Here is a 26,331-nt window from a genome sequence, read left to right on the forward strand (position 1 = left end):
TCCCTTGTTGTCCGCTTGTATTAGGCAGTCATCCAGGTGTGGGTACATTTGAATTCCCTGTAGTCTGCAATGTGCAATTACTGATGCCAGGCATTTCGTGAATACTCTGGGCGCAGTAGATAAGCCAAAGGGCAGTGCTGAGAATTGATAATGCTCTGATCCTGCAAGAAATCTGAGGTGTCTTCTGCAACTTGGTCGAATAGGGACGTGCAGGTATGCCTCCTTGAGATCTAGAGTCACCAGCCAAGACTCCTTGCCCAACATGGGAAGAAGTTGCTGTAGGGTCAGCATCTTGAATTTTGGCACAATGAGATAAGTGTTCAGTGCGGACAGGTCGAGAATAGGTCTCCATTGATTTTCTTTTCTTGGTACAAGGAATAGTCTGGAGTAAAATCCTTGGCCTTGTTCTGAACATGGTACCTTTTCTATAGCTTTCATCTGAAGTAAATTGTTGATCTGTCTTAAAGCCTCTGCCCTCTGATTTGGTGGAAGGTTTGGCATTCCACTTCTTTTTGGCAAAGTGTGGAAGTGGAACCTGTATCCTTTGTCTATTATTTGCAGTGTCCATGTATCCTTTGTAATATAATGCCAGTTTTTTGAGAATAAAGTCAGCTTTCCGCCCAAGGGTGCTTCCAGTTGATCCCTGGTAGGCGGAATCAGAGTTAAGTCATTGAGCCTGTCCTGGTGCAGTGGTTGTTGTTGTTGCTGTTGCACTACTCCTCTGGTTGGCAGGCTGCCACTGACGGCCTCTGTAGGAGCCCTTCGATTGACCTCTGCCTCTAGGGCCTGTTCCTGCCTCTCTGGGCTCTGTCCGAGTCTGGAAAGGACCAATTCTTAGTAGGCCAGTTTCTGCTGAATCTCGGTGGTTGTACTTGCAGGAAATCTTTAACTGTTTGCACAGATTTTGCCTTTTCTTCAACCTTTTTTAAGATCTCCTGAGCAGAGGAGCCAAATAAATTTTGTTTCTCCATTGGAGCATCCAGGAGTTTAGCTTTAACATGGTCTGGCAAAGATTGTTCCTTCAGCCAGGCATGCCTACGAATAACTGCCCCAGTCATAGCTGATCTAAATGAAGCCTCCAGTGCATCATAGCCACATTTTAAGAAATGATTACTAACCTGTTGTTGAATTGTGTACCAAATCCTGAAGGGATTTACGGTCTAGGGGTTCAGGAGAAGAAAGTTTCTTATTCAGTTCATCTAACAAATACTCTTGGTACTGTATCATATGAAATTGACAATTTAATGCCCTGATGGAAAGAGTTGCAGAAGTATATACCTTCTTTCCCCATCTCTCTAAAGCTCTAGACTCTCTTTCAGAGGGTAGAGGATTTTTGGCAGTAGCGGCCGCAACCCCTTTAGGGCCCTGAGAAATAGTTTCTGGGTCTGCAGAATGGGCTTTATACAGATGAAAATAAGAATCTGGGACCCTGTACTATCTGTCAGGTTTGGCAGGGGCCGGAGGAAGAGTATCAGGGGCTGTACTGACATCATTGTACACATCATCAATTACATTCAGAACAGGAGGTATAGCTAAGGACCTATGTTGAGGCAAATGTAAAAAGGTCCTTAATCTTTTTCTAGAATCAGAGAAATCCTGACCTTGCCATTGAAAATGCTCTCTCATGGAGTGTAGAGTCTCACCAAAGGAAAACTCTTCAGGAGGGGAGGCCGAAGGGATAGATTCCTCAGCATCTGAATCCTCATAAGGCGAGTAAGCCCCCTCCTGGTGGTCTGACAACTCAGACCCATCCGTGGAATCATCTGAAGAGTGTGGGTCAGAGGGGTCAGTCCTGGGCCTTTTGTCCGGAGGAGGGTGAGAGGCCCTGTCTGGGAGAGGTTGTGAACCCCTAATTAAGGAAATAAGGTCCTCAGCAAGGCTGAGGATCTGTGAACTAGAGGAAGGCCTCTGGGAGGTAGTTTTGGTAGGCAAAGCTTTAGATAGTTTGGCAGCTTTAGCCCTAGAAAAGGCCTTAATGGACATGGAAGCAGGGGACCTAGCTGCCCCACGTGCAGGAGTAGAAATGTCCAAAGGTATGGTGTCGGACATTTCCTGAACACTGGTTTCGGTAGGAAGTTCGGTAGCCGACTCAGCCGGGGCCTCCCGGGCCTCGGTGGTCGGATGTATGGGTTCGGAAGAAGGAATCTCCGAGGACTCGGTTTCGGCCGAAACCGAGACACTAGCGGTAGGCCTAGCTATGGTTTCAGCCGAAACCGCGGGCCGCGAGTGTCGGTCCTTTTCCTTCCGTTTTTTCACCATATGCGAAGTAGGAGTCTCCGACGGCATTTTATAAGCAAAAGCGGCTCCAAAAAATTCCTCTGCAAACTCCGACCGACGTCTAAGAGTTCGTCGGTTGAAGGAAGCACAGGCTAAACAGGCCGATACGTTGTGGTCTGGGCCTAAGCAAGGAAGGCAGTAGGAATGGAAATCCTTATGAGGTATTTGTTTCCCCACAAGTTAAACAATTATTTACTTTGTCTGACATCGGCTGAGGCAAGAAAGAGTCCCCAACGGGGTACTTAGCTTTTTTCGAAGTCTTCGGTAGCTGAATTCACTGGATCTGACCGACCGGCACTTGCGAACAGCTTCTGCTTCGGGCACCGCGCGGCAAGAAAGACTGAGGAAAATGGCGTCGGCTGATGCTTTTATACCCCAGACGCTCTGACGTCGGGGAAAGTGCAACATCAGCCGAGGCCAGACCCAGACTTTGGAATCCGGCTGACCGAAGGGCTGCCTGAGGCAGGACAACCCATATGTTATGACTGCAGATGCATCCTTGAAGGACATCACTGTTTTAACCCTCTTCTGTTTCTACCATGGATGCAGTTCATATGCGACTTTCAGTTTGAAAGAATGTATTTCTACCCATGTTCTACTATGGACATTCTTAGTCACTGTGTTCTCAGTAAGATAAATCTACCTGCTGCAGTACTCCTGGAGTTTACCAAGGTGTTTGTTAACTAGTAAAAGCCCCACAGCATGCAAGCAGCTAACTGAACATGGTTTGCTCCTTGTCTGCTCCTTTGAATTGGCAGTGGATTTATACTACTGTCTCATATCACTATTACTGTTTTGCAAATATGTTCTAGTCAAGGTCATGATGAAAAAGGACACTTGTCCCTATTACATTTATATAACTAAAGAAAAAATAAACAAAGAAAACATTACTAAAGGTTACTGCATTTAGCAATTCATCTTAGGAAAGTGTTACATTTGAGCCCAGATCTGTGTACCAGGACTGGCCTCTTCTACTCTCCCAGCTATACAAAACTAACATTTTACTTACATACTATGGACATTAACCACTTCAAGACTTCTGTCCAACATACTGCTTGCTGAAGCCTGTGGGTAGTATAAAGTACAGTTGTGTAAGAACTTAACCATAAAAGTAGATAACCTGTATTCCTGACATATGGGTTGTCACTGGTTCATCATATTCTCGCAATGACATTGTGCGAGTGTTCAGTTTTCCAAATCATAATATCGGAAATCACAAGAACGAACCAAATAAATGTGGAAGGAATTATTTCGGTAAAGTCGACATCTCAGAAATGTCGACTTTACTTTACTAGGGGCGTGGCCAAGGATGAACACAGGATAGCAGCAGATTTCTTCAGCTCCACCAATTTCATTACATTGACAGGAATTAATTACTTAAAAAATTAATTCTTGAAGTAATTTTCTTTCTAAATATGTTTGTTTTATATAGTTCTTGAACTATATCTAAAAAAGAAAGGAAATCTTAATAATATTCCTGTCAGAAATTACTTTGGAAATTTTCCTGTCAGTTTATCAGTCTGAAATGAGTTCCAGTAAGACAAATTCTCAAGACTCCAGCATCAAGAAAGAACTTCAGTCTCTGATAATTATAGTCCAGCAACTTACTGCTAAGATGGATAAAATGGATACTAAAATAGACACTTTCTTAGAAAAAACTACAAAACAAATAGACTTGTTACATATGGACCTGCAACAACAGAAGATCCAGATGACAGGCATAGAAGAAGCTGTGAATGACATGGAAAATAAAATACAAGAACAGGAAATCAACATTGAGTTTCTGCTGAAACAAAATACACATTTACAAACAAAGCTGGATGACCTGGAAAATAGATCTAGGCGCAATAACATTAGGATTTTTGGACTGCCAGAAAATATTGAAGGTAACAATATTACTTCTTTTTTAACAACATGGCTCCCTAAAACTTTAGATTTACCAGAAGCATTCTCTTTTGGTATCGAAAGAGCACATAGATCTATAGCTAATACTAACTCTAACAAAAACTATCCTAGATCAGTTATAGTTAGATTTCTATCATCTTTTGATAAAGAGATGGTTCTTAAATCTGCTTGGGCTAAAGCTCCTGTTAAGTTTAATGAGACAACTGTGCGTTTTGACAATGACTATTCTTCCATGGTAATTGCTAAAAGAAAAGTTTTCTGCCACTAATAAGGGAGCTTAAAAAGCACAGTTTAAAACATACCTTCTGTTTCCTGCCAAGCTTAAAATCTTCCTTCCTGATGGTCCTAAGGTCTTGATGATTTAGACTCTGCTTTACTGTTTGTCAAAGAAAAAGGATTTTGGATAAAATAGAAGAAATGGAATGGGCTAGTTCTTCATTAAAGAGATTGGCAACTGAAGCTTCCTGGAAGACTTCAGAGAAGAAGAAGAGACTAAAAACAAATGATTTGTTATATGTTTTTTCTCTCTCATCATTTTAGTTCATTATTAATCTTTTGAATATAGTTCCTGCATTTCCAGAAAGCCACAAATATTTTGGAAAAGATTTAATCAAAGTTATTCTCTATGTGCAAAGAAATGTTTTGTTTCATAACCAGTCAAAATGCCTGAGGATTTAATGGCAGGCTGTGACTCGATTTGTTTTCTTTCTGAAAAAGTAAGGTTAGTAATTTGATACATTTTTTTATCTTTACCTTTTTTTCCTTCTTCTTTTATTATTTTCTTTGTTTAAACAATGACATTCTATTTAGATTATGTAGTGGGTAAAGGGTGGGGAGGGCAGGAGAGAACAGTAATGAAAATATCATTAATAGAATAATAACATATTTATTTCTTGTAAAAGTTTATAAGTTCTTCAAATGCTATTTCTAATTATACTTTCTTGATTATACTGCTTATGCTTGTTTGTAAATAATCTGTCATGCTTTAACTAATAATAATCAGAACTAAATAAGAGTAAATAATATGTTTTATTTTTAACTCTATTAATATAAACAGTAAGTAACATTCCATTGTATATACTTCTTACAGCTTTCTCTTACTTTTTTATTTCTGCCTCACTCCCTTTTATTTTCTACTCTCTTTTCTTTTCTTTATTAATATATAGAAATGCTTTAGACTGTGTGGGCACAGTGAATAATAGGATTTGTATGAAAATTGAGTTGGGAGAAGAATGCTGAGTTTTATTGCTTGTTGGTAATTTTGAGTTTAATTTCACTTGCATAGAGGCTGTGATGATCTGTGGAATACATTGTGGAGGTTCTGTCATGTTTAGATGCATTTACACTGCTAAATGAATGTTTGTCACTAGTTTTTAATAAGTTTCCGCCAAAATGTTAAGAGAGACAATCTGGGATGTGGGCTGTCTTATGCACAATGTCCTTGAGCTACCTCAGAATCTTCAAATCACAGAATTCTCACAGAGAAACTGAAAGCAGTTAGTATAAACATTGACAAGGTTATCACACTGACACACCACAGATTCAGGAAAAATACTCTGTTCATAAAATATGTCAGTTATAATGAGTTTAAATGATGTAGTTTCTTGTAGTAAGTAAATGTCTTATTTTAGAAGGCATAAAAATGAAACATTTATTTAAATGTTTTTGAAAATCTACTTAACAGCATCATAATAATCTGTGTTAAAATTTGTGTTCCAAACATATACTTTACTATAACTCATTTAATTCATCTGATTGACAAACATAAATAATCTTATAACTCTATTCTGGAAGAAATGTCATGTGATATATTTTAAAGCAGTAGGTTAGCATGATTGTAAAATCTGGTTACCAATATGTGTTTGCTGTGCATTATTTTGTATAAAGCAGACAGATTTATTCTAGGGACAGCAAGTAGGATAGTGCTCTACTAACACACAACTCAGTGAGATCATATATATATATATATATATATATATATATATATATATATATATATATATATATGTGTGTGTGTGTGTGTGTGTGTGTGTGTGTGTGTGAGTGTGATGGCTTTTTTCTGAGAATCTGCATAACTATCCAACATGATTTATAATAATTTCTATGAATACAATATTTTACTCTATTGACAAAATGAATGTTTGCCACAAGTTTTAATAAGTTTCCGCCAAAATGTTAAGGGAGACAATCTGGGATGTGGGCTGTCTCATGCATAGTGTCCATGAGTTTCCTCAGAAGCTTCACTCACAGAATTTTCACAGAGAAACTGAAAGCAGTTAGTATAAACATTGACAAGGTTATCACACTGACACACCACAGATTCAGGAAAATACTCTATTCATAAAATATGTCAGTTATGATGAGTTTGGATGATGTAGTTTCTTGTAGCAAGTAAATATCTTATTTTAGAAGGCATAGAAAATGAAACATTTATTTAAATGTTTTTGAAAATCTACTTAACAGTAGCATAATAATCTGTGTTAAAACTTGTGTCCCAAACATATACTTTACTATAACTCATTTAATTCATCTGATTGGCAAGCATAAATAATCTTATAACTCTATTCTGGAAGAAATGTCATGTGATATATTTTAAAGCAGTAGGTTAGCATGATTGTAAAATCTGGTTACTAATATGTGTTTGCTGTGCATTATTTTGTATAAAGCAGACAGATTTATTCTAGGGACAGCAAGTAGGATAGTGCTCTACTAACACACAACTCAGTGAGATCAGATATATATATATATATATATATGTGTATGTGTGTGTGTGTGTGTGTGTGTGTGTGTGTGTGTATATATGTGTATGTGTATATGTATGTGTGTGTGTGTGTGTGTGGGTATGTGTGTGTGTGTATATGTGTGTGTGTATATGTATGTGTGTCTGTGTTTATGTGTGTGATGGCTTTTTTTTTTAGGTAATAACGCAGGTGTTTCTGAGAATCTGCATAACTATGCAATATGATTTATAATAATTTTTATGAATACAATATTTTACTCTATTGACAATAATGAGTTTAAGTAAATGCTCATATACAAACAATTCAAGATTTTTTTGGAAGCTGTTGATAGAATTCACATGACAGAAAATAGATGCATCTTAATGCATGTAATGTCTGAATCATATTAGCCAAAGTTTTTGATTTAAATGAATGTTAGAACATAATTTTCTCTCCTCTTGATTTCTAACATTAAGATTATTTGAATGCTAGTAGAATACAAGTGTTATATATTACATAGATCTATATAATAGTATGAACAGTTTTTAAAAAAAAAAAAAAAAAAAGTTTATTTTAGTTTATATGATGCTGTTTTACCAAATGTGTAGTTTTGTCTTGATAGATAATTGAATTGAAAACTGTTAACCTCAGTTAAATATAACTAGTATTAAATTGATAAGGTGGTAGCTGAGGTACTGCTGCTTAGGGTAGGAGGTTAACTTGAGTAGTAAATACTGCTCTAAGTTGGAGTTTTCAACTCCAGGCGGGATGCAAGGTTTAATCCTTACATTATTTTCACTTGTTCATTGTTATATGTATATAGTTTTGACATCCACAATATATTTTGTACACTCATTGTCACTACAAACAAAATTGAATCCTATACAAAATCCCATAACAGATTTAATAAATACAGCTATATTTAAAGGTACACCTAAAAGAGGAGATGTAACATTATTTATCTTGTTATTTGTTATTTCGATCATAAGATTCTTGAGTTTTAAAAATGCCAAATGACATCTTTAAAAGGAATTTCTTTAAACATTAATGGATTGAATAATCCGTGTAAAAGGGCAAGCCTAATAAGATACATTAATCTACACAAGGCCAATCTAGTCTTCCTGCAAGAAACCCATCTCTTGAAAAAGATATTGATAAACTAGCCACTAATAAGTATACAGTATTGGTTAGTTCAGAGCACACTCAGAAAAAAGAGGAGTGGCTATTTTATGGAATAAAAGTATGCCCATTCCTAAAACCATTAAGTCTTATCAGGATGACAAAGGAATGTTTTGTATGGTTACAATACAAATTAATGGGAAGACTTACACTTTAATTAATGTATATTGGATACCTGGAATTGGTATTAATACAGTGAAACATCATATTGATAAGATCATATCATTCTCTGTAGGGGATATTATTTTAGCTGGTGATTTTAATTGTATACTACATGAAAGTGATACTACCACTATAAAGAAAAGAAGAATTACATCTAATGCAAAACATTTAAATGATTTTGCTAATTCTTATCATTTGAATGATATTAATAATCAGATAGAGTCAAAATCATTACCATACACCTTTTTTTCTAACAGATACAAAACTTATTCAAAAATAGATAGGGTCTTTATTTCTAACCAGATGGTAACAGATTTAATTAATTCCAAAATCATTTCATGTCCTATATCTGATCATAACTCAATTGTTTTTGAATTCATGATAAAAATACTTATAATGTTCAGATCAAAAGGATACCAGCATACTTAACTCAGCTAAAAGACTATAAAGAATATATACTTTCAGAAGTACAACATTTTCTAGACATAAATAATACTCCTGAAGTCTCCATTGTCTATGTTTGGGATGCCTTAAAATCATATCTATATGGACAAAGTATCAGATGGTATAATAACAAAAGGAAATCTTGGGATAAGGAATTGTTAGATATTCAAAGTAAACTAGACTCTTATAAACATAATAATAAAGAAAATATTATGGACAAGAAAGTTATTGAAGAAATAAACAAACTAAATGAGAAATACAAAGAAATTTTGACTCATAAAGTTAAAATAACTTTAGAGAAATACAAGTTTTGTCTTATTCAATAAGCCCCAAATACTTACATAGACTTAAAAATAAAACAAAAGATTGAATAAACAAAACCATATCAAAGAAATCTTTTCTCTAAGGAAAAGAAGAATGTTTCTAGTATACCAGAAATACTGGATGAATTTAGAAATCACTTTCACAAGATTAACCATAACAACATTAACATGGAACCTAAAGATAAAATAAAGGAGTTTATAACCACAAACATGACTAAAAGCAATAAACAACAGATTAAACTATTGGACAAGAGTATTTCATATACAGAAGTTATTACACAAATAAATAAGCTTAAATCAAACAAAGCACCGGGTAATGATGGTATTATACCAGAGATATATAAAATCCTTTCTAAAACTACATATTCATTAATACATAAGGTTTTATTCTGGCCCAAACTGAGTTAATAACCCCCATCTTGGCAATATACATTTATTTCACCAATTTTAAAACCTAATAAAGATCCAACTAGATGTTCTTCATATCGACCCATCTCATTACTTAATGTTGATTATAAAATGTTTATAAGTATTTTTGCTGATAGATTGAAGACAATTATCCCGGCATTATAGACATAGATCAGGCGGGCTTCATTGTAAATAGAAATACTTTTGATAATATAAGAAGAACTTTAACATTAATTGATTTTGCAAATAGGAAAAAGAAAGATTTAACACTTATTAGTCTTGATATAGGTTCAGCATTTGATTCAGTAAGTTGGGACTATCTGTTTACCTTACTGAAATGCACAAATTTCTCTGATGCATTTGTAAATTTAATTGAGCATTTATACAAAGGAACGCTGGCTTATATTAAGGTAGGAACATATGTTTCACAAAAATACCCATTCTTAAAGGTACAAAGCAAGGATGTCCACTTTCTCCACTATTATTCACTTTAGTAATGGAGCCTTGGGCTAATTTGATTAGAAACAGTACTGATATAGAGGGTTTTGAAATAGAAGAAAATACAACATCAAAAATTCAACTTTTGCAGATGATGTTCTAATTACATCAGCAGGATCTAATTCTTCTATGCAGTCTTTATTTGATAAAATGATGAATTTTAAAAGTATTTCTGGTTTAATATTCAATGAAGAAAAACTAAAATACTACCTATATATACGAAAAAATACTCTCATTAGTGATTTTACTAAATATGTACCCAACTCAGGTCAGATAACTTATTTAGGTATAATACTATCTAAAGATATTAAATCTATTATATATAATAACTATAATACCTGTTTTCTTAATATACAAAATCTTTTTAATACCTGGAATAATATGTTTTTACTATGGAGGAGAGACTTACAATTATTAAAATGATAATATTCCCCAAGATTTTATACTTAATACAATCAATAATACTTTCACCTACAAAAATAACTATCAAGAAACTGAATACACTAATGTTAAATTTCTTATGGGCACCTAATAGACCTAGGATTGCATTAAAGAAACATACTAATAGCTGGTCTCAAGGGGGTATTTCTTTTCCAGACTTTAATTTATATATTATCTCTTCTATTATAAAAGTTATTACTTTATTAATAGATCGGTCATATGTCACAAAATGGAAAGATTGTTGGGAGCTAATTAGTATGCACTTCATGAAAATCTCCTTAACACATAAAAATATGATTATAAATAACTCCATGTTGTGGTTGCTAAAGGAATTTTGTACTTCACCTATTACACCTAAACATATGGTCTGTTACCCATTAAATATTATTATTAGTTATCGTAACTTTATATTCATGCACCCTAAGTATAGGGAATGGAATTTTATTGTATTCCTATAATTTATACTCAGGGTATGCTTATGTCATCTACTTCTGAAGGAGCTCATTTAGCTATAGATAATAATCTAAAGTACTGGTATCAGCTGATATCTGATAATAAAGTTAAAAATCTAGATTTCTTAAAACAAGAATTTGATCTAAGAGAAACTTGCTGGTTAGAGGTTCAGATCTTTAGACAACATCTCATTGATAGAATAGATCTAATGTCTATAACAGTTAAAGAATCTATTCCAAAACTGATTGATTACTTGATAATAAATTTACAGCATAAAGTTTCTGATAAAGGTAAACTTTCATATATACATAAAATTATCAGACAAGAAACTTTTTACAATGTAGATTCATACTGGAATTATTTCACCTCTATTAATGGGGACCAACCAACTCAACAAGATAAACAATATATATTGGAATCTGCTTATAGAACTACATCTTCCATTGTCTGGAGACTTTATACATGGAAATTTTTACATAGATCTTTTTATACACCTTTGATGATGAATAAAATTAATAATAAAGATAATCTATGTAAGAGATGTAATGTAGAAATTAATGCTGACTGGGCTCATATGTTTTATGACTGTATGAAGTTGAAAGAATACTGGAAGTCAATTAATGAATTTTTGCAGGCTCTTTTTACAGATAATTTCATTATTTCTAAGTCTCTTATATTATTTAACACACCTGTACCTCAATGTGTTAAAAAGATTAAGCTTCCCTTGTTATGGTCTATCCTAGCAGTGGCTAGGAAAATAATAACTAGAAATTGGATTTCAGATACACCTCCTTCGTTCAATGAATTTAAAAATGTTATGAATATAATGTGTCATATGGAAATAAGCACAATTAGAATGAGAACAACTAGAAAAACATCACATTTTATTGTATGGGATAATTTACAAAATTTGTTAAAAAAATTCTAATTTCAATAGCACAGTATTTTAGTTTAATTAATTGATCTGATTGTAGTGGATGTCCTTGTAAATACTTTAGTTGTTTTGCTGAATATTATAATAATACCTATTTTTAATTATTTGTATAAAATTGTTATGATATTTCTCTTATATGTTAAAACAATAAATTTGTTTAAAAAAAAAAAAAAAAGAAATGTCGACTTTACTGAAAATACTACATTTCTGGTCGTGTTCCTATCAGCAGACCGAAGATGCATGTTTTCAAATGCATCTTGGTCGAACTGACAAAACCGAAACTGCAAAATGTCGAAGCAGCATGTAAGCAAATTCTTTCCCTGGGAAAGAATTTGCTTGGCCGCTTCGGTACTGTTACGTACTGTACATTTTCGGCACTGTAGTGCTGTCTCGGAGTTGGTATATTTAAGTAGGGGGGGGGGCGAATAATCTCATGTTTTAATGTGCTTTCTTTCTTTTTTTTTTTTTGTTGGAACAGCGATTTTATTTTCCCTTGGAAAAAAAATTGCTGTTCCGACAGTTCGGTTTTGTAAGCTTTTGCTTACATGGGGTCAATCAATCACCATTCGCTTACCTAAGTGTTCTGTGATCTAATATAGACCCTTCTGGTCAACAGTAACACAATGTTTTTGCAGGGGGGCAAGCCCCCCTGCACCTCCCACACCCCCTGCTACTTACATATACAAACTCCGAGTTTGCACTATAGTGAGGGAAAGGGTACATTTTCCGATCCCCACTATAGTGCGATCTGCATGAAAATGGAGAAAGCCACAACAGCGAATGCTGTATTGCATTCACTGTTGTAAATTTCTACATTTTTGCATTCGTTCTTCCAATTCTACCAAATGGTCAATTTGGACTAATGTGCATCGCACAGAGTCCGATCGCCCATTTGACAGCAAACCGTTGTCACAGTCATTGCTGACGTCCAGCTGGGGTTCCAAAGCTTTACCTCTGTGAGGCCGTATGTTCAACACATGACCTCAGCTCATAAGCACAGGGGTATATAGACAGATGTATTAGCATGGCTCCACAAACTACAGCAATGCCAGCAGCCTGAAGACTACTGACAGAGGAAGCCAGGTCAGCTAGGAGGGGTGTAGCTCAAATAGGTAAGTAAACTCCCTGTTTCCATGTAGCAGAGCAGAAGTTAAAGCAGATGGGGAGAAGTAAAAGAAGAGAAGAAAGGTGGAGAGGAATTCTGCAACAGTGATCAGTAGGACATCAACTGTTAAGCTAAGCTCTTACAGAACTGTACCTGACTGAAATCACTGTTGCAGTATTCTTGACATATCGGTGATTCTCAGAGCTGAAGGAGGTAGAGAGATGGGTGGTTGGCTACTCAGTAGATGAGCTATCAGGCAGTCCCAGACAGGACAGACCTAGCAAAGGCAGCCCTGAACCTGGAGAAGGCATCAATCTTGTGGTGTTCGGAGGTGGTGCACAAAGGATACAACAGAAAGTACAAGACCAAGCAGCAACCTCAAAGACAAACCTGGCATCTACTCTCTTGTGCAAATTGCCTGAGGAAGCTAATGCCCTAGTGGAATGAGGTTTTGGGCAGGAAATCAAGGAATTACCATAGACTGAATAGCAGAAAGACATGGCCTTAGAGATCCAAGTAGCAATAGTTTATTTGGAAATCCGGTGGCCCAGCTTATGGACTATAAAAGATGCAGACAGCTGCTCAGTGTTCCTACAGGATTTAGTTTTGTCTAAAATCTCAGTTTCCTGTGAATGTCCAGAGAACGTAAAATTCTTTCCTTCCTATTTTAGGGGATGGGAAAGAAAGTGAGTTGGTGAATAGCCTGGAGGGGACAGATCATTCATTATCTTAAGCATGAATAAAAAGTTATGTACTCATCATAACGTTCCATCTGAGTAGGTAAACTTCATTTGTCAGCAACCTATGGGAATCGGATCCGACCACGGATCCGAGCCGGCAGTTTTCAACAGCCTTAGATCGAGCTCCAAGCTCCTCCCCCTACCCATAATCCCCTGCCAACCCTGACTGACCTCAGATCAAGTTTGCCCAACAGCAGAGACTGCTAGAAGATTATTATTCTCAAGATAAATTTGGGTAAAACCCATGGACCTGAGTATGAATACATTCGCAGGTGAGGGGGCAGGAGGGAGGGACGGTTGCTGACAAATGAAGTTTACCTACTCAGATGGAACGTTATGGTGAGTACATAACTTCTTAATCTGAAGTAGTTAACTTCATTTGTGCAGCAACCTATGGGACAGAGTCCCCAGCTACCTGAACCTTGGGCGGCCTTCATGGAAGGATGTTCCGGAGCACTGCAGAGCCAAAGGATGCTCTCCCTCTGGAGATAATGTCCAATTTATAGTGATTGATAAAGGTATGAGATGAGGCCCAAGTGGCTGCTGAGCAAATATCATCCAAAGAGACTCTAGCTCTAAAAGCCGCAGAGGTAGACATAGATAGAGTAGAATGGGAATGGACTCCCTGAGGTGCGGGCCTGCCAGAGCTTTCATATGCTAAAAGGATACACTGTGAAATCCATCTAGACAGTGTAACTTTAGACACCGATTTACCCAAGTTAAATTTGGCAAAGGAGACGAACAACTGGTTGGATTTCCTATGACCAGATGTCCTATGGATGTAGAAGCGAAGTTGTCTATGAACATCCAATGAGTGTAACTTGTATTCCCCTTTGTTACGGTAATTAGGAAAAAAGACAGGCAGGTTAATGGACTGGTCAATATTTGATTCAGAGGCAACCTTGGGAAGAAAAGAGGGATTGGTCCTGAGGTAAACTCTATCCTTGTGAAAGATCAAGTATGGGGGGTTTTACACAGAGGGCCTGTAGTTCAGAGACCCTTCGAGCCGAGGTGATAGCGACAAGAAAGGTCATTTTCCATGACAAGAATTTAAGATCTACTGAAGCTGCAGGCTCAAACGGGGGAGCTGTCAAGGCCTGAAGCACCAGCGTTAAATCCCAAGGAGGGACTACATCTTTCACTGGAGGTCTGAGCAGAAAGGTGCCCTTCAAAAAGGTCTTACACAATTTCGTGGTGATCAAAGGGCCCAGTTCATTTCCCACGTGATAATGAGAGATAGCTGCTAGTTGAACCTTGATTGTGGAGGAGCTAGCCCCCTGATGAAACAGCCCTGACAGAAAGTCTAATACAGTGGGCAAAGGAGCTGTGAAAGGATCCAAATTTTGGCGTTCCGTCCAAATGGAGAAATGTTTCCATTTGCTACTATAGATCTTTCTAGTAGAAGGCCTGTGCGCTGCTACTAGAATAGTTTTAACTGGGGAAGAGATACCGAGAGTCCTAGCTACGAGTGGAACTGGAGCAGCCAAGCTGTGAGCTTGAGATTGTCCAGGTTCAGGACTGGGAGATCTAGTGGGTGGGATATTAGATCCGGATGGGGATCCAGAATCCAAGGAGGATTCACCAGATGAGACCAAAGGTAAGGGAACCAGGTTTGACAAGGCGAAAATGGGGCAATGAGGATAATCAATCCTGCTCCCCAACCGGCTGGCTTTCTGAAGAAACTTCAGCATCAGAGGAAGAGGAGGGTAAGCATAAAGAAGACCGGGAGGCCAAGCATGCACCAGAGCGTCTCTCGGGGGTTCCCCGGAGGGGGAAATGAGAGCGAAGTAGTCGTAACATTTTGTGTTCGAGGGAGAGGCAAAGAGATCGCAACAGGGTTGACCCCATTTGGCGGAAATCCGATTCGCTATCTCAGGATTCAGAGACCACTAACAGGATGGCGCGACTTAGTTTGTCCGCTAGGATGTTGGACCGCCCTGGAATGTGCATTGCTATGAGAAAGCGGTTGGTGGAGATCGCCCATTCCCACACCCTCATGGCCTCTCAACAGAGTGGGTAAGACCTGGTTCCCCCCTGTTTGTTGATGTACCAGACAACAGACATATTGTCCGTCTTAATCGCAATCGTTCCTACAGGAAGAAGGTCCTGAAGTGCTTGCAACGCTAACAGCACTGCCCTCATCTCTAGGACGTTGATATGCAGTGAGGTCTCCGTGGGGTCCCACGTGCCTTGGACTGTTTGCCCGAACAATGCCCCCCCCACCCGAGATGGGAGGCGTCCGTGGTCACCGTGGCTAGTGGAAGGGTCATAGAAAAGGGGTGTCCTTGCTGGAGGTCCGGAGCTTGGAGCCACCATAGGAGGGCCCTCTTGCAAGCCCTGCTGAGGGGAACGGGATGGCTCAGAGGATACTGAAGAAAGGACCACTGGACCTGAAGGGTCCATTGTAAGACCCTCATGTTCAAACATGCCATTGGCAATAGGTTGATTGCTGCCGCCATTGAGCCAAGAGCCCTCAGCACCAATTCCGCCGGAGGAGCTGGAGATTGTAGAATGGCCCGCACGTGTAGCCTCAGGTTTCGTAGCCGGTCTGTGGTCAAGAAAGCTAGGAGTTTGTTTGTGTCTAATCTGGCCCCTATGAAGTCTATGGTCTGAGTCGGAATAAGAGACTACTTCTATAGAGAATGATAGTGATCCCCAGCCAGGGAGCTAGACAAAAAAGTAGTTTCTGGCCGCACAGAGTAGATGCCTTGTTGGGGCGGTCAGGAGCCAGTTGTCCAGGTACGGGAACACCTGAATACCCTGGAGCCTCAGGTGGGCCACTATCACTGCTAACACTTTGGTGAACACCCTGGGGGCTGTGGTGAGACCAAAGGGGAGGACCCTGAATTGAAAATGACTGGCTCCTAGCCAGAAGCGGAGGAACCTCCTGGATCGCCTGTCCATCAGAATGTGGTAGTATGCATCCTTGAGGTCTATAGAGCACATCCAATCGTTCTCCCGCAAAAGGGGGAGAATGGATTGAAGAGTGACCATGCAGAACTTCTCTTTGGTTACAGACAGGTTCAGGGAAGAGAGGTCGAGAATTGGTCTTGTCCACCGTCTTTTTTGGCACCAAGAAGAACCTGGAGTAAAACCCGGACCCGCACTGGTCTGGGGGGACATGTTGGATGGCTCTTTTTTCCAGCAAGTGTTGGATTTCCATTGCTGCAGCCTCCCTCTGATTGGGTGGAACATCGGGGCGGTATCTGGGGCTGTGTGGGTAACAAGAAAAGGGGATCTGATATCCTTTGGATATGATGCGAAGCACCCAGCGGTCTGTCGTGATGGACTCCCAAGCTGCTGGGTGCTTCGAGAAATGCCCCCCCGACTGCCTCCAGAGAGGAGCAGTCGGGCAACTCCTCAGGGGTGTTGCGTGGGTTGGTCCGAGAAGGGTTCTCTGGATCCAAAGCTCCGCGGGCCCGCTCTGCCTCTAGGGTGGCGTCCACCCTGCCCTCCTCTGCCACGGAAGGGCTGGGAGTCCAGAGCGGGATGGGACTGTTGTGATTTCCGGAACCACATCTTCTTCTGTCCCTTTTGGTTCTTAGAGAAGCACCTCTGGGGAGCAGAGAAGCGGACTCCGATGGCAAACAATGTCTTCCCATCCTTTTCGCTCTGGACCAAGGTATCTCGCACAGTTTTGCCGAAAGGGCAGAACCATCAAAAGGGGCATTAGCAAAAGACATCTTAAAGGGTTCCGCAAAATCACAGTGCCGGAGTCAGGCCTGACGTCTCATAACGAGGCCCGCTCTGCTGGCTGACAGTAGCCGCATAGAGGTGTTAGATATGGATCGTAGAGTGGCCATCCGGGTGGAGTGCAATTGCTTGTCCTCTGCCGACATGGACTCGGGGGGGGGGGCGTCCCAGTGTACTCTGATAAGGTCCCGCTGCAGTCGAAGTGACCTCGCAGAGAAGATAGCCGAACTAAACACCCGCTTCCCTAGGCTGTCCATCGACCGAGACTCCTTGCTCGGGGGATGAACCGAGGGACTCTCCTGAGCTAGTACCCTCTTGGTGGCCGCCGCCACCAACATGGCATCTACAGGGGGCCCCTTACTCCAGTGGGACTTGTCAGAGGGTGGGCTAAGAATCTTGTCTGGGTGCTTAGGGACTGGCTCCATAGTGTTTGGCTCCTTCCACGCCCTGGTAGTAATCAAGTCTACCAGGGGTCGGCCAGAGGGGACACCCAAGAGGTAGACGTGCCTGCTTCAAACGCCTCCAGGAACACTGATTTGTCCGAGGTAGGCTTTGGGGCAGACCACCCCCCCCCTTATTCTAAGCATCTCCATGATGTCACCAAATGAGACATCTTCGGGGGGTGATCATGGGGAGCCTTCCCCTTCCTCCAAATCCGTGTCCTCAGTCAAGGACTCAGGGGAGTCCAGGTGCCTCCTTTTGCACCTACGCTTGTGAGGAACCTCCTCGGGGGGTCTGTCCGAGAAGGTCTCACCAGCCACGTCTTGTTCCAATGGAACTACCTGGGACGTCAAAGCAGGCTGTCCCTGGGGTCGGGTGATGAAGGTCGGACCCAACAGAGAAGGAGTGCAGGGTGGAGCCGTGGCAAGGGCCGGGGGCCTGGAATCGAATGCCGAGGGAGAGCTGCTCTCTCTGGGATCCGAAAGCAGACCCTCGCTCGGATCTGATGGATGGATTGGGGCCGAAGCAATCAGATCTGACAGACCAGTATGCTCTGACCTGGATGGAGCTGAAGGCATACCGATACCCCCGGATCCGAAACTCAGCCCTCGGCTCCGAGAGCTCGGATCCGGAAAAAATGGACCTAACAAACTCGAAGGAAGTGTCGGTGCCGAAGTACCTGAGACTATCAGTGCCGACACCCCCCCCCCCCGGCTCCAAGGCTGCCCGGCTCCGAAGACTCCGAACCCGGGAAACAGGACGGAGAAGGAGCTATCGGGGCAAAGAAGGGGGTTGAGCTCCCCCCGGAGGGGGGGGCAGGAGCACTCCCATCTGCAGTTGGGCCTGGAGGAATCTTCTCATCATCCGGTCCAAATCTGCATCCGTGAGACTTCGGGTTGATCTCGACGAGGCCACCGAGGCGGAGCGGGAGTGTCGCCTCGATGACCTCGAAGGAGATCGGGTCTCCTCCTCCTCAGGACCCGGTGAAAAGCACGGGGACCAGATCAGAGAAGGAGGAGACCCAGAAGTCCTGGAGGGAGAAGACCGCTTAGCCGGGGGGGGGGGGGCGAAGCGGAGGCCTCGGCCTGCTGCTTGTGGTGCTTCTCCCTCCTTTTCTCTTTCCTAGCCTCCCTCTCCTCCGGGCCTAAGATGGGAAGGTTGAGTCCCGGCCGGGGGGAGGGAAGCAGGAGTGGCAGCCGTCACAGCGGGAGCCACGGGAGGACCGGAGGTAGAAGCCGAGTCCGGGTGCAGAAGACCCGCCAGAATCAGCTTAGACCTCCGGTCCTTGAGTGCCCTGGGGTTGAACGCCACACAAATGGTACAACCAGAGGACAGGTGCTCAACCCCAAGGCACAACACACACAGAGTGTGGCCATCCGCTGGGGACAGCTTATGGCCACACTCGGTGCACTTAGAAAAAATCAGCTTTGGGGCCTCAGACATATTAACAAAAAAAGTAAATCCACACACACTAGGCCCCAAACACACACACAACCCTGACGAACCACAAAGGAAGGGGGAGGTTAAATATGAAAATTATAACTAAACTAAGAGAGATTCAATTTAGGAAAGGGACCTGAACACACACCAAAAGTTTAAGAAAAGGGTAAGAAAAGTTAAATTTTTCTCACAAAAGCGATTGAAAACACCTGGAACTCAGGATCAAGCTGCTGAAGTAAACCGCGGCACACTAGATCCGAGGTCAGTCAGGGTTGGCAGGGGATTATGGGTAGGGGGAGGAGCTTGGAGCTCAGATCTAAGGCTGTTGAAAACTACCGGCTCAGATCAGAGGTCAGATCAGATTCCCATAGGTTGCTGCACAAATGAAGTTAACTACTTCAGATGGATGGATTATCCCTGAAAGTTACCCTGTCCTTTTGGAAAATAACAAAAGGAGGAATGGACGTGAGAGCTTGTAACACAGAAACTCTCCAAGCAGTGGTGAGAGCAAAGAGTAGAATAGTTTTCCAAGTGCAGAACTTAAGAGGCAAATGATGCTGGTTCAAACAGAGATCATGTAAGTTTTTCCAGCACAAAACTGAGATCCCAAGGAGGACAGATGGGCTTGCTTTGTGGGTTAAAGATGCAGAACTCCTATGAGGTAAGGCTTGACTTCTGTTGTAACCATAAGTGGGGATTAAGAGGCAGGCAGGCATTAATGGCTGACAAGTGAGCTTTTACAGAAAAGTAAGCCAAGCCTGAATGTAGTAGTTCGCAAAGGTACTGCAGGACATCCGGTACCTGTAATAAGAGTGGGTCCTGACCGTGTTCACTGCAACAATAAGAAAACCTTTTCCATTCAGCTGTACAAGATTTTCTAGTATTGGGTCTCCTGGCTTTCCTTAGTACTTAAACAACCTCCTCAGAGAATAGGTGTCTTTGATGGATTAAAATCCTATCATCCACAGAATCAACCAGCGTGAGGGAAGATTTGGGTGGAGAAGCAATCCTAGTTGTTGAGTGATCATGTCCAATTGTACAGGTATTTTCCTGTAATATCCCTTTGTTAGGTGAAATAGCAAGGGAAACCAATGTTGTCTCAGCAAAAAAGGGGACAGTAAAAGGAGTTTGGGTGCTTCCTTCTGTGCCTTCAGAAGAGTTTTTGGAAGAAGAGGTAGCAGAGGAAAGGCATAGAGGAACTTCCCTGTTCAATGGAAGGAGAAGACATCTGTCCTACAGGCTGAGGGACAATGCTCCCTGGTGCAAGACCTGGAGAGCTGATCGGTGGTTGGTGATACAAAAAGGTCTATTTGAGGTGTGCCCCAGTGAAGGGTGATTGCCTGGAAAGCGTCCCTATTTTAGGTCCATTCGTGGGGGTCCTCCAAGGAGCGGCACAGGGCATGGGGGTCCTCCAAGAAGCAGATTAGGGAGTCTGCCAGCACACTGTCCTGTGAGAGAATGTATGTGGGCTGTGAGGGTAATATTCATCTGGGTGGACATGTTCCATGTCTCCTGCTAACCTGTACAATCAGTAAGAACTGGTGCCTCCCTGTTTATGTACCATGTCTGTGGAGTTGTCTGTGTACACTAGGAGTAATCTGGATTTCTACAGTTGGGAGAAGATCTGCAGTGCTCGCAGAAGAGCCCTCATTTTCTTCAGATTGATATGTTCCTTCAGGAACTGTGGCTTCCATCTGCCCTGTACCCGGTGTGATCCTGTCCATGCCCGCCACACCTCATCCGAGGCATCTATGTGGACTTCTTGAAGAGGAAGAGGTGGTATGATGGGAAGTCCTGGGGTGAGATTGATCATTTCCTTTGGCCAAAGTAGGTCCTTTTTCAGACAAGGAAGGAGGGAAATCAGGGCATCCAACGGGCGAGAGTGTTGGGACTACACAGACTTCAGATACCAGTGGATTTTCTTCATGTGAAGTCTGGCTAGGGGAGTCATAGGAATGGTGGTTGTCATGAAACCCAAATTTCTTAACATCTCCCTTGCTGTGTAGTGTGTTGCACAGGAGAAATCTAGGATCAAGTTGGACAGACTGAAATTTCTCCTGAGGGAGGAAGGCATGCATTTTGTGTGTGTTTAATGTGCAACTCAGGAAAATTAGGTCCCGTGTAAGAACCATGTGGGATTTTTGTAGTTTATTGTGAAACCCAGACCTAATGAGAGATGGACAGTGAAATGTAGATGATTAAGAACTACTCCTGGAGAGAGCTTGGAGAAACAGGTCATCCAGGTAGAAGAAAATCTGAATGCCACCACAGAGAAAAAACCTGAGGAATTTTCTACAAGAAGGATGAATAGGGATGTGTAAGTAGGCATCCTTCAGATCTAGGGACAACAGGAATGCCTTGGGGAAAAAGAAAGGCAAGAGAGCATTTTGAAAGTTGGTACTTTCAAGAAAGTGCTTAGAAGAGAAATGTCTTGGATGTGTCTCCACTGTCATCCTTTCCTTGTTACCAGAAATATTGTGGAGTAGAATCTTCTTCCTATGAAATCCTCTGGGACTTGTTCGATGGTGCCCTGATTCAGGAGATCTTGAATAATGAGGGTGAGTAGAGACAGTTGGTTGTGAAGAGGATCTGGCATGCCTTTAAAGGGGAACTATCTTCCCAGACTAACGGCATAACTGTCTTTGATGATGGACAGGACCAATTTGTCTGTGATAATAGCTTCCCACTGGGCCAGGGAGAGTGAGAGTCTTTTGGAAAGAGGAGGAATGGGGCTGAGGCCAAGGGAGGGAGTGTAGCGAAAGTAGTCATAAATTTTTACTTGCAAAGGGAGGCCTCCCAGGTGGAGGTTCCCTATGACATTTGTCAGTTTGCCTTTCTCGGGGGGGGGGGCTTCTTGGTTTTTGCGTTGTCCCCTCCTTATAAGGAAGGATGCAGATTTTGATAGTTACCTCCTATGGTATCTAGGTTAACAGGTTCATAGATTAGCAGTAAGCTAACTGCCCTTGCGAGCCATTGTAAGCCTAGCCAATTATCCCTTGTGAAACTCAAACCCTGCACCTTGGCCACCCTCCCACAGGAACTGAGGAAAGTAGAATCTGCCTGCAGTCTTTCATAGTTTTACGTTGGTCTTACAGAATTTTGAATAGACTGGCAGAGTGAGAACCGAACAATAGGTGTTTGCCCAAGGGTGAGTCTAAATGTTTTGATTTGAAAAACTCAGGAATAGGCTGGCTATGAAGCCAAGCATAACTGCAAACAGAACCAGTAACTGCTGCCCTAGAATTTGCATTTGTTGTTTTGATTCTGCATCTGGAGGGTCAAGCCTAACTTTGTTCAAGGACTGAAGAACCGAAATCAAATACTTAGTCAGTAGCGTCTGGTAGTTAATTGCCCTAAAAGCTAGGGTAGAAGAGGTGTTTATCTTTTCACCATCTATCCATAGCCCTACTTTCTTTGTCTGTAGATAGAGCATGAATACTGGGTAAGAGCTTAGAGGTTTTATTTGAAGCAAGAGACGCTGCAGAGGGATCAGCCACGGGATTTTTTACAAGTATTTTATGTCATCAAGCATCTTGTAATACTTGTCTGATCTCTTAGGAGCTGAAAGTTGACAGTCAGACACTGAAGAGGTGGACTGGAAATGGTTCTGGAAAGCCACAATTATAGGAGGAACTGAGGAAGGGGAAGGAGTATCCATTTCTAGGATGCAGACCTTTTCTCTACATTATAGATCTGAATGTACTGCCATTCAAAATACTTCATCATATTTTGGATAGTCTCACTAAAGGAAACATCCTCAATAGGGAAGTCCAGAGACGAGGAGTCTGCTTCATCCAAATAAATTTGTCCAGGAGGGTGCAGTTGATACGAATAGTCTAAAGAGTGATCTGAATCATAATCCTGTTCTTCAGAAGAAGATGCCAAGGAAAGTTTTAGAGAAATAGCCTATGGTTGTAGAGACCCAAAGAAGGTGTTTTCAAAGGCATACTAGCTTTAAACAATCAGTGGGAGAAATCCATCCATGCTTCTTCTCTAGCTGCTGAGTGAGATGCCACATATTTAATATTTTCACTTTTTTTGGGTGTGATGTCCTCCTGGATGAGAAACAGAGGTTTGGAACCCTGTCTAACCTATAGTAAAGTGTTTGGAATCTCTTCCCTAACTAATATTTGAGGGACATTATGAGGACTCCTGGAAATGTGAGTCACAGTTCATCAGATGTATCTGCAGTCTCAAGGCCTCAGCAACCATACTGTCTTTTAAGGTGGTGGGCAGCTGAGAGGTAACCTGAAGTATCATGGGTTCTGCAACCTCAGTGAAAACATCAAAGTCTGAAATGTTGGACTGCACATCAGTTCTGGACCTCTTTAGCTTATACTTAGGTGGATGAGGGATGTCCGGGGATGTGGATTCTGCCATTTTGGACTGGGCCAGGTGTTTATAATGCTGAATATCCAGAAAGGTGCACTGAGAAGATAGCCTCAACTTACAGGTTCTGGGAACACAGAAAAGGCACTTGGTGTGCAAGTCCTTGTATATAGAATCTGCCTACCACATTCACACTTCACCCTGCTAGCTTACATACAACTAATCTGAATAAAAACAACATAAGCAAAAAAGGCAAAGGAAGCTTCCCCTGTGGGGTACTTATCTGAGAAAACGATTGAATGAAGCAATGGTACCAATGACCAAATTGCGATCAGTCCGATGGATGCACATACCTGTGTTAAGGCTGTCTGAGAGATAGTCTAAGGATCAATGCTTGTACGTTCATCTACATACCCCCTAGATGAGGTTATATGTCAGATGTATGACCTCCGGAATGTAAAGCTTTGGTACCCCAGCTGGATGTCAACAGTGACAACCTATATGTCAGGAATACTGCAACAGTGAGCTCAGTCAGGACATCCAAGGTATTCTTAGATGTGCAAAAATTCTCTGCTGTGACTAATACTCCAAACAATATGTAACTGCAACATAAATGAGAAAAACCCACTCCACAGGAGAAAAAAATGCAATGAATGAAATACTGCTGCAGGTTAATAAGTTGTCCTCTGTACCAGAGTAACAGGACATTAATTTTAACATGAAATTATTTTTTTACTCCATTGCTTACAAAATGCTGCTGCTGCTGCTGCTCTCTCTCTCAGCAGTACATAGAGTACTCTACTGTTTCTGCACTGGTACAAATAAAGCTGAGTTCTTATTTTACAGCTTGCTCCACATAAATCTAAAATGGTATGAAAACATAAGAATTAAATTAGTCAAGATGCTTCAGTGTTAAAATAAAGAACCTTAACAGAATCCAACTGTCACTCATTTCAACAAGGATCAATACCCATTTCAAGGAACATATGCTACTTGCTTATCTTCTGACCCCAGCCCACAAGTTTTTGGATGCTTTTAAAGGATAACTGCAAAAATTGTACATAGATCAATATACTGACCTGAGGTTTAGTTTAATTCACTGGCAGAATGCCCAGTGCATATCCTTTGCAAAACTATATACACTTTGCAAACTATTTCATTAAAACTTGCCTTTTTGCAGATGGGTTTTGAAAGCACTGAATCCAAGTCTCACAAACAAACAAACACACACACACACACACACACACACACACACACACACACACACACACACACACACACACACACACAGGAAAGATGGACTCAAAACAGATATTTATCATTATCTTAAAAGGCCATGTCTAAATGCAGATTTCACTTTAAATTTTTAGCTGTTCCATCAGTTAGCATCTAGCTTTATTTTTAATATTTGCTCTTCTATATACACAGTGCTAACACTGCTGCACACAAGCCATGGTATTTCTCTGCTCTACATGTTACAGGATCTTCTGGTGTAATGGAAAACTGACAACTCTTCACATAACGTATTACACACTAAGATTATGAATGGGGCACAGCTCAAATTTATCAAGGAAAAATGGTTATCTGGTTATCCTCATCTTTGAAAAAAAAAAAGGTCTGCATGGATCAACCCAGCTTTCTAAGAAACTAATAAATCTACCATTTGAACACCACACAGTCTGTAGTAAGCCAACCATAATGTTCATATAAAAAACTTGAGCAAGCAAAGCTGTGAAATGCCAGTGTGAGTCTAATCATTTCTCTTGCGGTTAGAAGTTGTTACCTAGTATGTCTTATTTCTGCATGTGTAGGCAGGTGTGCATGACAAAAGTTTACAGACATCCACGTACCTTTCTTACATTTGCACCTCTTTCAATGACTGGATGGCATAAATGGCATCTCTCTAAAGTAAACCAGTTGGGTCATTTAGGCTATCCAAACCTTCCTTTCCAAAATGGAAATCAAAGTCTAACCCAACTATACTAGAAGTAGTCAATATAGTAACAGACATAAATCAACTGGAATTGGGATATTTAGAAAAGGGTAGGAGCAAGCTATATAAGAAAAAATGGGAAGTGTAGAAACAATACATACAGGGGAGAAATAAGGTTTAAAAGAAAGCAGAATTTGAATGAGCTATGTAATGTTTGGCTGACAGTGACTGACTAGTTAACAAGTGATGTATAATGTTTGCAGCTAAAACTGTCAGTATGGTTTGTGATGTAAAATGCTTGCAATTGGGATTATGTCATAGGTTCATAGGTAGATCTAGGCTATTGGCCCTAGAGCCTAGATAAACCTAGCCAAACGGTACCCTGGCTTTTGCCACCCAAGTAAATTATTTTCCTGTGCCCCTGTCAAGCAGAGCCACAGAACTGACCCCGGGATGAATTTCCTATCTCCCAACCAATCATCAAGATTTTTCTTGAAGAGTGCTAATGAGGAGCTTTGTTCGACATAGATAAGTAGTTTGTTCCAGAGTATGGGAAGTGGGACAGGAATCTATCCCTCCAGCATGTTCTGTTTATTGTGGTGACCAGGTTTAGGTCCCTAGAGCGTGTAGCTCAGAGGGATTGGGATTTCTTTAAGTGGAGCATGTCCAACAGATCTGGGTTTAACATAGCTTTGTATGTTAGGCAGAGATCACCTCCGAGTAGGCGATATGCGACAGAGTAAAGCTGGAGTTTATTGAGACGGTCTGCGTAGGGCATCTATTTGAGGCTGGTAATCCTCTTTGTGATGCTTTTCTGTGGCCTTTCCAGTTGTTGTAGATGTCTTGTGAGGTACATACCAAAAGGGGCGTTGTACTCTATAATGGGTCTAATGAGTGATGAGTAGA

The 26,331-nt window shown here is 41.0% G+C and overlaps 1 protein-coding gene across 1 annotated transcript in view; it reads right to left on the bottom strand.

The window, feature by feature from the left end:
* The window catches only part of TIMM21 (translocase of inner mitochondrial membrane 21), a 321,671-nt gene that overhangs the window by 138,455 nt on the left and 156,885 nt on the right, over positions 1–26,331 (bottom strand). The gene's annotated exons all lie outside the window — the stretch shown is intronic.

This window comes from Protopterus annectens, chromosome 3.part1 (assembly GCF_019279795.1).
Source record: "Protopterus annectens isolate FY-2018-M chromosome 3.part1, PAN1.0, whole genome shotgun sequence".
Classification (NCBI taxonomy): Eukaryota; Metazoa; Chordata; order Ceratodontiformes; family Protopteridae; genus Protopterus; species Protopterus annectens.